Here is a 17,179-nt window from a genome sequence, read left to right on the forward strand (position 1 = left end):
AGGTTTGACCTTACAAAAATACACATGAAAAACCCCAAAAATTCAAGGACTCCCTGGATCCCCTATGAGCTTTGTTTTAATTTTTACTTTATGGGATTGTTTTGTGTAATGAAAGGAATTAAAACTGATTATATGATTTGCGCATTGTTGTTTTCATCTTTTTAAAACTCTCACTGGTACAGAAATAAAGTGAAATGATTAATTGTTGTTTACTAGATTTATGCAAATGTATGGAAAGGCCTTTTGTTCTGTATTGAAGCAGGGATGTCATGAGAACCAATGCTTTGGCACCCAGTTGATGCTAAAATTCTGAACACTTTATGGTACTTGTTCTTCTATGGTGTTGTAGGTACTGTAGATGCAGCAAGCACTGGACATCAACAACAACATGGAGTGCCATCAGCAGCGCAGGTACAGTAACAGGTGCATGGGTCAAGAGTGTTGTGTGGACCTGAACTGCATTTGAGTTGGATGATGGAGGAAAATTATATTTGACCAAAAGCCAGTATGCAAACTGTGTCATGGTGCATTTAGAATGGAGCTAAGACACTTCAACACCTGTTTAGGCATCTAGATCTGTGCACAGAATTCAAAGTAAGAAAGTTTCCATGTTTAACTGTATATTAACAACGTTACAGTTTGTGAGTTGAGACAGCTGCATCTGCTGCAGCAGTGCTCAACAAAAGACATTCACAAAGGCTCCGGTCATCTTGTTGGGCTAACATAGCAGAACTCAAAACAGGAGCTGGTGCAATTCGTGTTGATACATGAATACATTAATTTAATTGATTCATTACATGTGGATTTGAATTTGGTAATAAGAGGGACATTTAAGTGGTATTGTTGTGGTATGGTGACATGTGACATCCCTGGACTGACCCCTGCTGTTAACCCTCTGAACACCCAAACGTTTTGAAAGGCAGGTTGTCATTAAACAAAAGTTCAAAATCACAAAATTTACCAAAGCCAAAAACGGAACAAAAACAGAAAGAATCACGATTGACCTTCAAACTGTTATCGAACTCCTAAAGATTCTGTAAATCAAACCACAAGGCTGAACTGCAGGCTGTGTCATTTTTTTTCCAGTATTGGTAAAACCTATGGACAAATGTTGTTTTTGCAATTTTTGTACAGAAATTGTCAACAAAATGCAACTTTGTTTTTTCCTTTTTGTGATTTATGGCGTTATAACTGTATCATACAGCACAAACAACAGTTTTGACTCCTCCTTTCTATAGAGGTGCAGGACTTTATGCTGCAGTGGAAAATGAGCCACAGTGAGAAAAATTTGCTGGGTCAAAAAACACCCAGAACCTGCTCGAGGATCAGAGGTTAAATCGAACCTTCGTCTAGACAGACTGAAACTAAACTAAGAAATAAAGCATACATGCAAGATACAGCCGACTATTGCTTGTAATTTTTATCTCTTGTTCAGTTCAGAAACCTTTTGACTTTGGTTGACTTGTGCTGCAAGCTATGAGACTCAGGTTACACTATTAGCACTCAGTAATTTGATGAATATAACTATATTCATAGAGAGAGTGAAACTGGGTAAGAAGTGCTTGTGTTGTTGCGCCTAACATCACCTTTACTGTATGAATCTGTAGTACATTCAGTCCCTACAAATGCATTGTTCAGCTTTTTCTTTACAGACATGAAATGACATATTTCATTATAATGCTCCACAGAGCATATTTCTCTGAGAGCTGCCAGGAACAAATAAGTAAAACACATCAGACCACAAATGATGCCGCTGCTGCTACAGCATCTGTTGATGTGCCAGCGCCACATGAATAGCCATGCAAGTCAAGGACTAACATCAGCCACAATGACAGACGAGCACACTGCGTACAGATCACTATAGCCTCCTTAGACTCAACAGTACTCTTTGTTTAATTACATTCGACTCTTGAGGAAGTGTTTTTCACATTCAGAACAGTTCCCTGTGCTCAGTGTTGTGAGACAAATAAAAAAAATAAAAAAACAACAACTCTGCAGCTCTGATTATTTCAAATCCCTCCCTACTGATCAGTCCTTCTGCCGTACAACAGCCCTGATGAATAACCAGGCTTTGGATCCGTATTGTTTTGTGACTACAAATCCCACCAATCTGATCATTACATGTTTCATTGTCTAATAATTACCTGATAAGAGCAAGGCCCTTTGTCTCAAACAGTGTAGGACACAGAGTTGATGTGTATTGGCTGCTACAGTCAGCAGAAAAAGTGCTAAGCCCCACTCCCCCTTAGCTATCAATTAGGGCTTAATGTCTGGCTTCCCGTGCTGCCTACAGAAGACCAAGGGCACAGAGTTTCCTTGAGAGACATGACCGCAGCTAACACAACACTAATTACCAAGCAGCGAATGACTTACGCTGATGGAATATCCACCAATCACAGCACACCAAATCACAGTGTGAAATCTATAGTATAAATACACGTATCCATGGGAAACCAATTCACACCTCACACAAATATTTACATCAAGTGACATAAATGTCTTCTGACGACTTGTCTATTCATGCTTTTGCTGCTTGATGCTTTTGACACATTTCTGAGTAAGCAAAGCCTGTGCAGAGAGAGAGAGAGAGAGGTCTTTTACTGACAGCAAAGGTATTCAGATTGCACTGCGTGACATGATTTTAATGAAACCGAGTGGTGAGAAACATGCAGCTCTACCTCTAACTAATGTTTGGTTTTGTCTTTGTCTCAAAATTAGGTTTCCTTGTGTAAATAAAGCAGTCCTGACCTAACACACACTGGGAAAACAAATGAAGGCACTTATTCCGCAAACAATGCTCTCTTTCAGAAGATTATGCAAAACCGTAACACCAGAAACTCTGAGCTTACAAGAAATAATCACAATTTCCTAATAAGGTAAAAAGAATTCAACATATAGGGAAGATAACTCCAGTTAACAACCACCCACCACTGTACTTGCTGCTGTTACTCTCAAACTCTTTAAATTGCAATTCTAAGCTTTTTATTACATCAAATACCAATTTTCCGACGGTTTATGTTTAACATTTTTCAGCAATAGTAATTGTATCCAAATGAGACGCTGTATACGAGTTTTATTAAGATACTGCTTGCAAATGCAAACAAAACAAGTCCCACTGCTGTTATCTCACATTAAATGCGTTAAACTGTGGAAACACGGAATGCAGAAGCATGCAGGAAACACAATGTACTGCTCACTTTGTGACAATGGATCAGGTTTAATACATCAGTGTTGTGATAGAATCTGAAGAAGAAGAAGCTAAAGTGAGTTGCTGGATGAAAAGTTGCAGGTGACAAACTCTTCAGCAAAGGAACTAATTCCTCATACTGTGTGTCCTGCTGTTGTGTAGGAAACCAACTGCAGTATGTGTAGCATGAAACCACGTTGCTCATCTCATGATGGGACAAGACCAATTACTGCCTTGCTTGTTTGTTCAAACTATGGAACATTATTTGGGCTCACGGCAAACATACATACTGTACAGTTACTGTTTTGTTGTATTTCTTTGCTTCTTGGGGAATAATATATTGATAGTATTAAGCCACACTGCATTTTCTCATCCAGACTTGTTCAGTCTTGTGGGGGTTTTTCCCACTGAATCTCACACAAAAGTCTTAGAGCTACAGCAAGTTGTTGCACCGCAGTCTTCATTATTTTTCCATGTGCTTATCTATAGGATCATGTTAGGTGTTGCCCTGCTCCCTGACTGCTCCTTCTGGCCTCATAATCCTAATAATGTCCTGTTGAGTGTTCTTGTGAATCTTGTAGTATGCATGTATATTTGGGAAGTTTCTCCCTGGAAATGTGACACAGCTAGATTCAAAAAATTTGAAAACTATATTGTGGGTCTTGCTTTACGTTTTGTCCAACTACATATCATAAACGACCCATCAAATGTTTCAAACAGCAGAGTTACATTCACTACAGCAGAAAATAGAGGAAAGACTTTTGCAATTACAACAGTGTTTTCCTGAGAAAATGGAAGAGAAAACTATTAACTACTTAAAGGGTAGCGGCGGTCAGTTCTCTTTTGCTTTTACACTGTATTTTACAAACTGGGAAGGATCAGATGTACATAACTGAAAATGCAAAACGAACAGCAAAAAGTCCCCTTGATGGACACACAGAAGTGAAGTGTTGATTATGGCTCCAATGGAAACAAAACCTTTAGTTCCTTTAGGACTATTCATTCCTAATGTGTTAAAGCTCAGCACTTCTGCTAAAACATCCATCACACTATAACTATGTACAACAGGTTACTGCAGTCTCTCAGAATTCTTTCTTGTTCTCCGCAACAAACCTCAAATTATGAATCATGTTTTTCTCTTTGTTGTCATTTGTACCACTGGTGAGCAGATGTCAGTGATGGTTACCATGGGAACTGGCTCTTTGTTTAGCCTGAGGGCAACTTGGGTAACTTGTTTGGATTAAAATTAGTCATTTTTTAAACACATCTAAGGGGCAAAATTAAGACTGGACTAAGTCCAAGGCGGTCTAACATAATCAAGCTTGGAATACTAAGGATTGATGCTTTAGAAGAAAATTGGAAACATTTTTCTTTTCTTACTTTATCACAGTGTCAGTGGACTTGACCTCTTGGTTCACTTTGCCTTACAGACATTTCTCTTGATGTGGTCAGAGTCAGACGGGAGCCTGAGCTGTGTCTTAATGTCACGGTCAAACAGTGCTTCAGACGCACACTGCTGCAAAATAAACAGCTCCAAGATCAGGCAGGAGGAATGAATGCACGGAGACACTGTCAGGGGAACTGCATTTCCAGGAGCTATTGCACTTTCATATGGTTCGCATATAAATTTACAAGAAACATTTTCACTTACAATTTTAATGCTGTTAACACTCCATCTTACTTTATAATCTCTGACTAGTTATAAACGTTGTGTGAAATATGACTTACAGCTTGATAACTTCACATTACAAATTTATGAGAGCCACTTCTAAAGCTTTGAGTGATTTTTTTTTCTCTTCAGCTAAAGTACTTCATTGGGTTATTGTTGGTTCAGCAAGTCCTCAGAGAATTCTGACTCTGTTTAAGCAAAACACAAACTTCACATTGATCTTTTAATTTAAATCTCACAGTTACGGTTCAATTGTTTTCGATATTATCTGCAGTATAGCTTTGAGACGTGTTTTGTACACAAACAACAATATAAAACCTAATTTGAAACTTTTTATTAATACTAAACATCTGATTTGGGAAAGCTATAGCCTTGGCATGTCTTTTCAGAAACCTTAACATAAATACAAGTATTTCCATTATATTTTATGATCCTTTATTGGTTGTGGAGCTGTCAAATGGGCAATTCAAACAGAGAGTAATTACATAAAAACCTTTCATCTTTCTAAGTGTCAGTCGGGGTAACAAACCAGCGATGAAAGTAAATCTTGTACATTTAATCATTTGTTTATCCAGTAATCTTTTCAGTGCTTGAGAGATAACAATTGTGACATGATGAACCTGAGAGTGTGTTTTGTTCCACGGGGTAAATGTCAATGAATGCCTTCTAGCAACAACATTTCATCTCCGAGACACTACATCAAAGCGGTGGTATTGCTCTTGTAAAAAGGCCTATGTGTACTGCTTCATTAATAATTCCCCTTGATTTATTTTGGATTTTCCTACATCTTAAGATCAAAAGTGCACTTAGTTTAACTGTAGTTTGCTGCTGACTGGCAAGGAAATTCCCGTTCTCGTGTTAAATCATAATGCCATGAAGCCAGCACCTTGAGTGACATCAGAGAAAGAGAAGGTAGATTCTTCTTATCGTACCTGGATGCTATTATCATTAATTTAGTGTGTGATTACAGAGAAACAATCACTTGACAAGATCTAGTTTGTAATCAACGGCAGTGCTGATTCAGTGTAAGAACACTCAGCAAATTGTGGCCCTAAGCTACAAATTATTTGGGTAATGATGGAGATTGTAAACTAACACTGAAAATGTGAAGGTTGCCTGTAAAAAGTGCTCATGGACGAAGCTGCCATTTTCTATGACTGGCTTGCAACCCTGTTATCAGGAGACAGTGGCAGCATGCACTTTCTTTATTCTTGAAAACAATGAAAGTCTAGAGCCATGCTAGTAGTGGCATGAGGCGGCACTCAGGCACAGCAGTGCTTTGAGCTGAATGCTAATGCAGCGTGCTAATGTAGTCACAGCGACAATGCTACCAGCTGGTGATACGAAGGTGTGACATTAACATTTGCTAAGTAGCACTAAGCACAAAGTGTAACTGATGCTGATGGGAGGTTTTGCAGGTATCTGGTCATTAGCTAAAGCAGTGGACAAATTAAAACCTTAAACCTAATGATGGTGCAAGATCAAAGTCAAGGGATCACAAATCATTACAGCTCATCTTGAAGAAAAGTCAGAGCAAAGGAAAGTAAGTCAGTGAACTCATTAAGATTTTTACTCTTTGCACCATGAATGCCTCTCCAAGATGTAAGGATGTTCCATCAAACATAGAGACAGAACACATCGTCTTCACTGTGTGGCTTGTGCAACAGATCTGCTGCTTTCTGTCGTCACTGTCTCACTCTGCTCACCTAAAATAAACTCTACTGGATGAAATGCAACTTCATGATGTTATAGGGATAGACTGATATCAGTTTGGGAAAATAATGGACCCAATATTCAGTAATTTTTTGATTATCTGTAGCTTCAAGTTGTTGTTTTTAACCTACTCCTGATAAAATTAATTTTCAAATGCTTTGTTGTCTGTCACAACACTATGTGCTTAGCTCCACATCACATTTAACACTTTAACACAGAAGGAATGAATGTTGAAAAGTGTTCTTTTAATTAAACACATGCAAAGTAAAACTAAAATATGGCTGTTTAGCAAACTGCCTTGTTTTGCAGGTTGTGTTTTTTCTAAATTCTGACACTAAAATTGTATTTTTCCTGCAAACATGCATTGGTTTTATCTGTCAGTTGTCGGTCTCCTTGATTTCTAAGGACATTACTGTTGGCACTGGGGGAAAAAAAAACATGTCTCATGGCATTCTATTTTCAGTTTCTATATTTTTTCTCTTTTTGTCTTTTTCACAGTGTACATCAGGGCTCAGAACGGGCCTTTGGGAGGGCAAGCATGACTGGTCCACATACAGTAGAGTCAATGAGTCTGTGCCACCATATCTGACAGAAATCCATTCATTTTCCTTGTTATTTGTGACCAGCGGAGAAACAATATTTTGATAGGTTAAGAGACCTTTATTATATCTTTATTTTTTCGCTTTATTGTACTTTTTGTGATTCTTGTCCTACATCTTTCATACCTGTAACCAGCTGCTGTAATATTTATATTTCCCCAGTAAGGGATCAATAAAGTTAATCTTATCTTAGGTGATTCATTTTTTGAGTTATTTTTAATGCAAAAACAATCTGAACTATCTGCTGGTGTAATATGTAACATCTATCGCTTGTCTTACACTAGTTTTGCAATGTTGGTTGAACAAACCAGTCAGATTGAGGATGCCACTTTGGGCTCTTGGAAGTGTTCTTTTAATATTTAAAAATCTTTGAGGGTAAATCTATGTAATCAGTTGCAGGCTGAGAGCGTGGCCACTCACTCGTCAGTGCCTTAAAAACAACAAACGTTCAAAGAAAACAATAAAACTCTAAGATTGATTGTTATTGTTAAGTGGGGCCATTATTTGGTCAGTGGAGCTGTTTGTGGGTACATCACACAAAAGTTATCAGATATATGACTGAATTAGTCTTTAGAATGAGACAAGAAAAAGACTTCATCTCACCTAAACACTGTTAAAGTCAGAGACGCCAAGTGTATGTGGAGATTAGGGAAGGTCAAAGTGATCAATGAAGCCAGTTATCTGCTCCAACCACATGTGTAGTTTAGGAAGCAGACTACACATTATATAGAACCGATGGAAGATCGTCTTAAAGTGCATACATTGACCTTAGGTAGCAAACAAAGTAGACTGGACAATTCAGTGAGCTGAATTTTGATTATATAGAAAGAAACGTGTGAGCGGTTGACTTTTATTAACGACGACAGCTTCATCGGTAAACCCAAACCTACTGTCTGAAGTGATCTTTTCCACCATTATGCCCAGCTCAATCTGAAAGATATTGATTTCTGCACCAGCAGGAAGAGATTCAAACAGCTAGGCACACAGACACAGTTAGAAAGCTTTGCTGATTAAATCTGTCGGCATCCTCACTTTTCTGCTTGTAGCAGGATGTTAGGCGTCATAAATGCTTAATCCACTGCCTCGTCCAGTGTTGTCGGAGGGAAACGATTTATTACAAGACCGGCACCGAGCACAATGTTCTTCTAATTTGATGGTCTCTCTTCTTTCATGAGAAGCTACTGTTGATTTTATGCTGATGGCACCTTAAACACCAAAATGACGACATTTAATGATATATATGTAACTGGAGTTCCAACTTTGCTGGAAGGAGGCGCCGCTACAGCACTGACAGGCCGACTCTGGTAAAACACACACTGTGAGAAAGTGGAGGAAAGTTTTATTTCACCTGGAGGAATAAAGAAAACAAACAGCTGATACTTGGCTGGTTTTCAGTGACTATGTTGAAACAGTCAATTGATCTGCACTGTAATAAAAAAAAAAAAAAAAAACATTCCGTTAAAAAAATCTGAAAAAATTTGGCAGGACGGGTGCCAGAATTATTTTTTACAAAAAGGTAAATACTATAAAGTCTTAAAACTATAAAAACTGTGAAAAATAAATGGAAAATAATAATATATTTTGCTAATTTAAATACATTAAAAAATTGTGTGATTTTACTGTTAAACACTGTAAAAGAACAAATAACCATTTATAAAAACATACATTATTGACACGAATATTATTTACAGTTTGGCCTGTTTTTTTTTTGTTGTTGTTTTATAATGTCAACATCCATCATCCATACACCGCTTAATCCTCACTAGGGTCATGGGGGGCTGGAGTCTATCCCAGCCGACTTAGGGTGAAGGCAGGGGACACCCTGGACAGGTCACCAGTCTATCACAGGGCTACACTTAGAGACAGACAACCAAGCACACTCACATTCACACCTACGGACAATTTAGAATCACCAATTAACCTCAACATGTTTTTGGACTGTGTGGGAGGAAGCTCAGCACTCTTACATTTGCTTTGCAGTAAAAATGTAAGAGTGCTGAGTAAGTCGCCAATATCGCAGATATACAACTTTATTTAAGGTGTATATCTGTCTAAGTAAAAGTACATAGCACGGACCAACACCACATACCACAGCATTTTTCATTTAATTTAAATTAATTTTATTCTATTTTATAGCAATGTATTAATTGTTTTAGTATTATTTACTATTTATTGTAATTGCTGCATTTTATTGATTGCTTTGCTGTAATGTGTACAGCACCTTGGTGAACCCTGGTTGTTTTAAATGTGCTCTATAAATAAAGTTTGAGTTGAGTTGAGCATTTACAGCCTGAGCTACTTTACAATCCCTGTCTGTAGATGGCTTTAAAATCTCGACAAACTGCACAAAACACACACAATGCATAAAGTGAAACAATAAAATTAGCATAAAGCACAAAATCATTCAGGACTGCATGACTGATCCCACTTCAAAAACTGTTTCAGCTTGAATTTAAATTGATGTCAGTCAGACGTTTCATTTTGTGCGGGTAAAGACGAACACGTATCGATCCCAGAAAGAGCTGGTCCACACAAGGATTTGCAGAAGGGCACCTTACACTTTCCAGTGGATGCATCTGAGTTACTGAACTAGAAAAGCTGAGAGGTTTTAGCCGGGAACAAGAGAAACACATCAGAGTGTCTACAAGTGGGAAATGTTGAGAAAAATGTTACTGGTTTATCATCATAAGGCGACTCTGACCGTCGCTTTTATTGCTTAAAATGACAAATGTTGCAGGCGTTGTATCAGCTGTAGCTCATTATCTTTAGTTCTGTTATGACTAAACAGAAGCTTTTGGCTGTTTTCTGGGTAATATGTGCTCTGCAAATGACTGTCTGAGTGAAAAGACATCACTTTGTGAGGAGGCGATGAACAGTTTTATATCCTCAGCTGCTCATCTCATTTTTAGTTTGTAGTTACACTCTGCAAACAGAAAATAGACTGGAACTAAAACCTATAGTGTTCAGTGTAGGTGTTACACATGTTAGGTTTCCTAGTTTTTTTATAGTTCAGTTCTAAACATATTCCACACACAAAATTGCTGGTTGGTGGTCAATTGAACATTAAACATTTTCAGGGTTTTGCTGGCCCTGATGGGCCTTTAGGAGGGCGACTACAGACGGCAGTGAAAGCAGTAAAAGCAACGAGTCTGTGCTACTTCATCAGACAGAATATGGGGATTGTCCATATATCTCTGACCATTTGCCATATGAAAACTTCTGTTACTTAATGCTTAATTACATAAAACCTCAATTTAAAAAAATGTGATTAAAAATAAATAAATAGTGAATTGCTATTTTATTACTTATAATTTTGCTGTGCTGCCTGAAACCAGTTTGGATGATGAAAAAAAAAATCCTCTTTGCAGAAAAGCTCTAACTTGAAAACTTTCAGAACCAACTTTACTTATAAAAGTTGACAAAGACATTCACCCGTCCAACAATATGGAGATCTGTTTTTGTCACAATGTGTTGTTTACAGCCTAATTGTATAACGTACACAACTGTATGGTGATATATGACTATTTCTGTGTTTCCACAGTTGCTGCTGAACATCATGTTGCTATTTGATAATTACCATTGTTAATGAGGTTCTGTTGATTAATATGCCAAATGTGTTGATGTCATGGCATATTAGTAACTGGCATTTGCATTTAACTGACGGCTTCACTCATTGTTTAATGTGGACTGGTGTCTGTTGATGTTTGACAGGAGCAAATGCGAATGACAGAAGTGATGTACGAACTCAGGCAACAGACGGCATGAACAGCTGGAGATGACAGAGGACTGGCAAACAAAGATGACAAAAGACATCAGCCCAGTTGGAACAGTAGGTACTGTAAGGACATAGGAAGGATGTTAACGCCGGTAAAAAGCGGTGCGATGGCAAGGAAGGCAAGCCATCAATGAATAATGCTACAAAATCCTAAAAACCAACTTCTCTGACAAATGTTGCCATGAAAAATTCACTTTGAATAATCCAAGTTTGTCAGATGGGCATTTTTACATTCCTGGGATACAATGAAAACTTGTAGTTTACCAGGAGAAAAATAAATTATCTTGTTAAATTACTGTACAGTATTCTGACTGCAGCAATAAGCCTGAATAGCAAACATTTAAAATGGCCAATAACACGGTCAGAAGTGTACAAAGGGGAACAGAAATGGAGATTGTTCGATTGAGAATCAAAATGTACACAAAAAGATTACTGTGATGTCGACAGAAAACAAATAACCTTTACAGGCAGCCAACTGTAAGTACACTCCTTTTGCAGGTCACAACAAACACAGATGAATCAATATTCGTTCTACAACTTCAGACGAGGGGCAGCTCCGGGGACGCTCACCAGAGGCTGCTATTGTATTCAGTCGTACCCACAATTACTAACACTTTAGTTCATGTTCTGTAATAAATTTTAATCATGCTGAGATATTTACTGCAGCAAATAAAATTCCTCAACCATTTATTCAAATTACATACAAATATCAAATTCAAAATATGCAGAAATGTTCACTTGAACTTGTCCTTTTGTAATCCTCAAAATCCCAAAAGAAATACTATACTTTGATCAGTGTGTTCGACTGCTGTATCTGGTACGTACCAATTCAATTTCCCAGTGATGACAAATGCTTTCTTTTGTGATTATTCTTCCTCAAGGAGAAATTTACCAATTAATCTGGCCCCTTTCAAAGCACCAAGGAAGGACCGCTGGAGTTGATAGAAACTCAGTGTCTGGCACAAGGACACTTGAGCGGAGAAGCTGTTGGCCTCTTCTAGCTAAAGAAAGCTTGTCCTATTCATTTGTCCCTCCCAGACGAGAGCTTTTCTTGGGTGCTTCAGTAAAGTAGCTTTTCTGTTGTCAAATTAGCACAAAAAACAAAACCTCAATGGCTGCCACCCTCATGAGAATATAATTCCTACCTTCTGTTGTGTTTATATAAACAGGATTTATGGGTCAGCTCTAGAAAAAAATGCTCAAATGAAAAAGCAAATGGCCTTTCTGGTGCTGCACCATCATGTTTTCCCAGCCAGGCTGCATCTCACCAGCTGGCTCACACCACTTCACACAAACGGCTCTTTGGAGGCGCACAATGTCACCGCACTCGTTTGGAAACCTACCTTTCATTATGAGGCGGTGTCAGATGGATGTCAAAAGTACAGTAAAGCTCGCATTGCAATGCGGTAGCTTCTGACAGGCTGCTCCTAATTAAGATGAAGGACACGTGTGGCTGCTATAGGCATCATTAAAATCTATATAAATCCCACAAATTTTATGTAATGAGGGAACATGGCAGCTATACACCCAGACTGCGAACCTCGTGAGAGTAGAGACGCAACGACAAAAGCTCAAACTAAAACGGGAACAGAGGTGCTTGTTACACGGCGAGTAAAATGCCCTCACACATGACAGCATCGTTAATTGCTGTAGATGTACTGAGACATGTCGAAGTTAAAGTGACTTCAAAAGAACACAAGCATGCATAACTGGACAAATCTGAAATACAAAACGGTGATAATCTTTAAAATGATTTTAGATTACAAATAACAATAATGTCTGCAAATCCAGCAACACCAACATATAAGACATACTGCAAAATGAAACCATGAAAGTATTCTCTTGTAAGTTTTAAAGTTATTCCTTTGTTTTATAAAGAAACCGACTGCACCCTGCTAGTGCGCCACTCATTCTTCTTTAGCAGAACTACGTATAAATTTAAAGTGAACTGCACAAAAGACACTTAGGGATCAGCATTCTGCAGTATTCATTAACGCCATAAAGACCATATAACCTCACTTTATCTTTACTAGTCTAGACACAAACAAACAATATATTCACAGACATTCATGCTGAACTGAGCTGAACAACACACTTTGGATGAGCAATTTATTTAGAGAACTCATTAATGGGTCTGATAGTGGGAAACAGTAATCCTCCTGCGTATTGTTGCTTAGTCGCGGTTGTTTTCAAAAAGCCTAAAAATAAATGCTGATAAACACGGTCATATTCATTAGGCACCAACATGCACATGGAAGCTTTCTCCTGTTGTTCTTCATCACTGAAGATCAAGTCAAAAAATAATAATGTACACAGTGGTAAACTGAGCTCCTTTTCATTCCTTTCAGTAGCAGCTAAGGTGATGAATGGTAATTGCAGGTGTGTTTTGAACCTCCCTTCTACCTTCAAGGTCACCACACACAAATAGAGAACGGCCTAATGTCTTCTCGGACAGGGAAAAACGCAGCAGAGGAAAAAACTACACTGTTAAAAAACAAACCAAAAAAAAATCCATCTCATTAAAATACAATAATTTTCCACAATTAAAACACATTTTCAAGCCCAGATTTTTGGCTTTGTGTCTAATGAAGGATTCTGACATGAATAAAAACATCTAAATTACACATGTTAATAGATAGATACATAGATAGAAATATTACATAATGACAAATATTTTGACTTATCACTGTTTCTTATTGACAAAATAAAGCAATGAAAATGCATTCAACATTTTGTGTTTGTTGTGACAACTTCTGCAAATCATAAGCTACACTCATTCAACAAACAAATCTATGTAAAATTACAAAGCCAGTACTTTACAGTATTTAACTTGAATTGTACAGTTTTATATTTTAAATACAAAGAAAATATTTGTAAGATAACAATAAATCTGCAAGTGAATTTTATTTTATTTTTTAAAAACACATTTTATGACTAACTTCAAAGTTTCAGGTTATTCATGTTAGTCTACATTAGACATGTGAATTGTAATTTAACTGATAGTTTAGTGTATTTCAAAATTATGGCCAGATCCATTAGGTGGAAAAAGAAAAAAGTCTTAAATTACCAACAAAAAAATCTTTAAAAAAAAAAAAAACTTTTTACAGTGGTGGACCACGCGTCCACAAGCTAACCAGATGCATTATTTTTACCAGACAAATAAGAGATTGGTAGGAATCTTCCCATCTAACTCCCTGCAGGAAAAGAAGTGAAGACTTGAATTTGTACAAGTGAAGAAAATGAGCAGAAATAACACTCAAGCCTTCAGTGCAGAACTTCTGTCTGCCCCCTCTGGCAGTAAGCGTAATTATACAAATACTATTCACATTCACACTTTGTTTTTTTAGAGTGTAATCCTTCCTCTGAATGCTGAGTTTGCTCATCTGGAGAACCAGAAACCTTTCTTTGATGACTTTTTTTTGTTGTTTTTCGGCAACATGTTCTGTAATATTCCTAGTTGCTACAGTCTGCTCTGATTTCGTTGTAGGTCTCTTCTGCACCTGGTTGATGCAGAATGCATCCCTACCGGTGCACCAGTATGGGACACTAGATTTAAAATTTAGTTTACTGCAAAATACAGAGAGATTTAACTGTCATTGATAGACTTAATACTAGGGATGCACGATATATCGGCGACCACATTGGTATCAGCCAATATTTTTTTAAATGTTTTTTCCCATATATCGGTATCGGTCCAATAAACAGATTTAGCCGATGTAAAAAATCGATGATTGTCTAACATTAGCACCTTCGTCTCTACATTTGATATTGCTGCTATTTCACAGATGTCTTAATTTAAATGGTCCTGGACTTGAACGTTGAATATGTTTAAATATGTTTTACTTTTGTTATGTAATAAAGAAGACTATGTGCTCTAACTTGGTATGGGCTTCTTTTGAATAGTTTTCACGTTCTCACAGTGCCTACTTAGACCCATTTTTCGGTGTGAACAAAAATTGAATATCAACATCGGTAATACTGATTATCAGTGATATCAGAAATCTTAATATCGGATATATGATATCGGCCAAAAATTTTAATATCATGCATCACTACTTAATACCAGTGTTCCTACTCACTTAGTCAGGGCTGTAATTTACCAGATGTTAAAAATAAAAGTTAATGTTTTGATTTTAATCCAAAAAAAAAAAAAAAAACTATAATGAATTATTTTGTGGACCAACAAGTTTGACTGAGACTAAGTTGAAGCTATTACATGCTGTTCCTCCGAATAACTTTAAAACTGTACATATTTTATATACTGACTGTAGTACGAAAGCAGTAAGTTTGCTGAGATAAATGTGACATCTGACACCCTCCATACTGTAAATAGCTCAGTTGTAACAGCCACTCAACAAAAACAAGGTCTGACACGAATGATGTCATCCCTTCCTGTTCTGGGAATGAATGGGAAACTGTGGAGCTGAACCAGTTATATTCATTTGCCTGTCAAAGTAACTTCCGTGTTTCCTTTTGAATGTGAAAGTTAGAGCGCCACGGCAGCCCAACCACAGGAGCGTCCGTTGTGTTTGGTTTGGGGAACATAAAGAGGTCTTGTGTGGAAGAAGGCGAGGAAGGGAGGAGGTGGTGCTCAACAAAGGAATGGAGAGATTAAGGCAACTGTGCACAAAATTACTATTTGGAAGCTTTTGATAAATGCAATTACAAAAAAGAGGTTATTGGTTCCCCCAGAAAAAAAAAAAGTCATTAAGACCATCAAGAAAAAAATTCCAGGAGCATAAATTAAATGTCAGCATTTCTGCCGTCTAATTTTCACAAAGATTCCTAATCACAGAGGAACACATTGACACCAAATTTGTGAACATGAAAGTCAAATGTTACCGCTTCATTCTAAAATGTGCTCAACAGCTGAATAAATAAAACACGACAGTAGGAAAATAAGTTCTCAAACAAGCCAATCTTACCTTTGTTGAAATGAACGTGAGAAAAGCAGCTTTATTGGCTTAATTCCACAGCCACAGTGCAGCCTAATTACAATGGATCGCAGGGAGTTTGTAAATCAAAACACACGCAGGAGTTTGAGCTGAATTTAAAAGAGGCTTCCTTTTAAACACGTTTATCAATTACTCTGCGCGTGGCCCTAACTAGAGTAAGCAAAATTATAAATCAAGTCTAATTTATGCTTTGCAATAGCAGCTACTGCGGAGTGTGGGCTCGGCTGGAGAAAATGATTAATGTCTGAAGGGTCTTGGATTAAAAATGATATGACGTGTGCTATAAAATACACGCAATTTCATATTTCAGGACACTCTGTCCTCCCTTTACACTTTCATTTATAGCATGTGTTGTGGCAGAGTGACGGCAACGATAATTTGATTAAGTACATCGTTTGTTATGACTTGTCCTAAACTCCGCTCATATCTCAATCATGATATCTGACAGAAAGGAAAAAGCCTCACTATGCCCTCAGTTATCATAAAAAGTCAATAAAGCACAAGAAAGCCCTTCTCTCAACATACAGTAATCAATCTTGCCCCATGAATACAGAGCTCTGGTTCCCCCTGCCAGCAGCTAACATAAATGAAATGTGAAAAATGACTGGATCTGCCGTTTAAAAAGTAACACTGGACACAAATCTATGGCCATGTGAACTATTATTTACAAATCTTTGCAGAGAAAAAAAAAAAAAAAAGTACAAAGGATTTCTAACTGTTACTGCCAGCACAGTTCTGCCAAGAGATTGTCTCACATGCGGGACACAAGCACACATCAATACACTGTGCTGCCAAGTAACACAGAAAGGTCTCAAAGTCCTCACTGTGCTCTGTTACAAGAGCAGTCAATGCAGGAGCCTCTCCGACCACGCATGCACACAGCACAGAGTCACCCTGCAGACACAGCTCCAAACACGGCTGTATTTGCTTTCCTACCTGTAGCCCTCGTCTCCTCAGAATGCTGGACTCGTCCATGGTACAGAGCCCCGACTTATCATGCCTCCTCACCGGTGCAGAGCCATGCTGCACTGCCTCGCTCCTGCCTCCTGCTCCCTCCCTCCCTCAGGCTAAATCTGATCTTAGCAGCTGCTAAACACTTCCATCAGAACTTATCTGATTGGAGGGGGGCAGTCAGCTGACGCCTCCTCTTGTTCCTCTCCTCTGTAACTTCAGGAGTGAAGGAGAGAGATGGAACGGGGGAGAGCGAGAGCGAGAAGATAGGCAGTTCTAATTTAGCGTAGCAACGGGTGGGGATGAATGGGAGGTGTGGTGGGGGGGAGC

Source organism: Stegastes partitus, unplaced genomic scaffold, assembly GCF_000690725.1.
Source record: "Stegastes partitus isolate 25-593 unplaced genomic scaffold, Stegastes_partitus-1.0.2 Scaffold66, whole genome shotgun sequence".
Classification (NCBI taxonomy): domain Eukaryota; kingdom Metazoa; phylum Chordata; class Actinopteri; family Pomacentridae; genus Stegastes; species Stegastes partitus.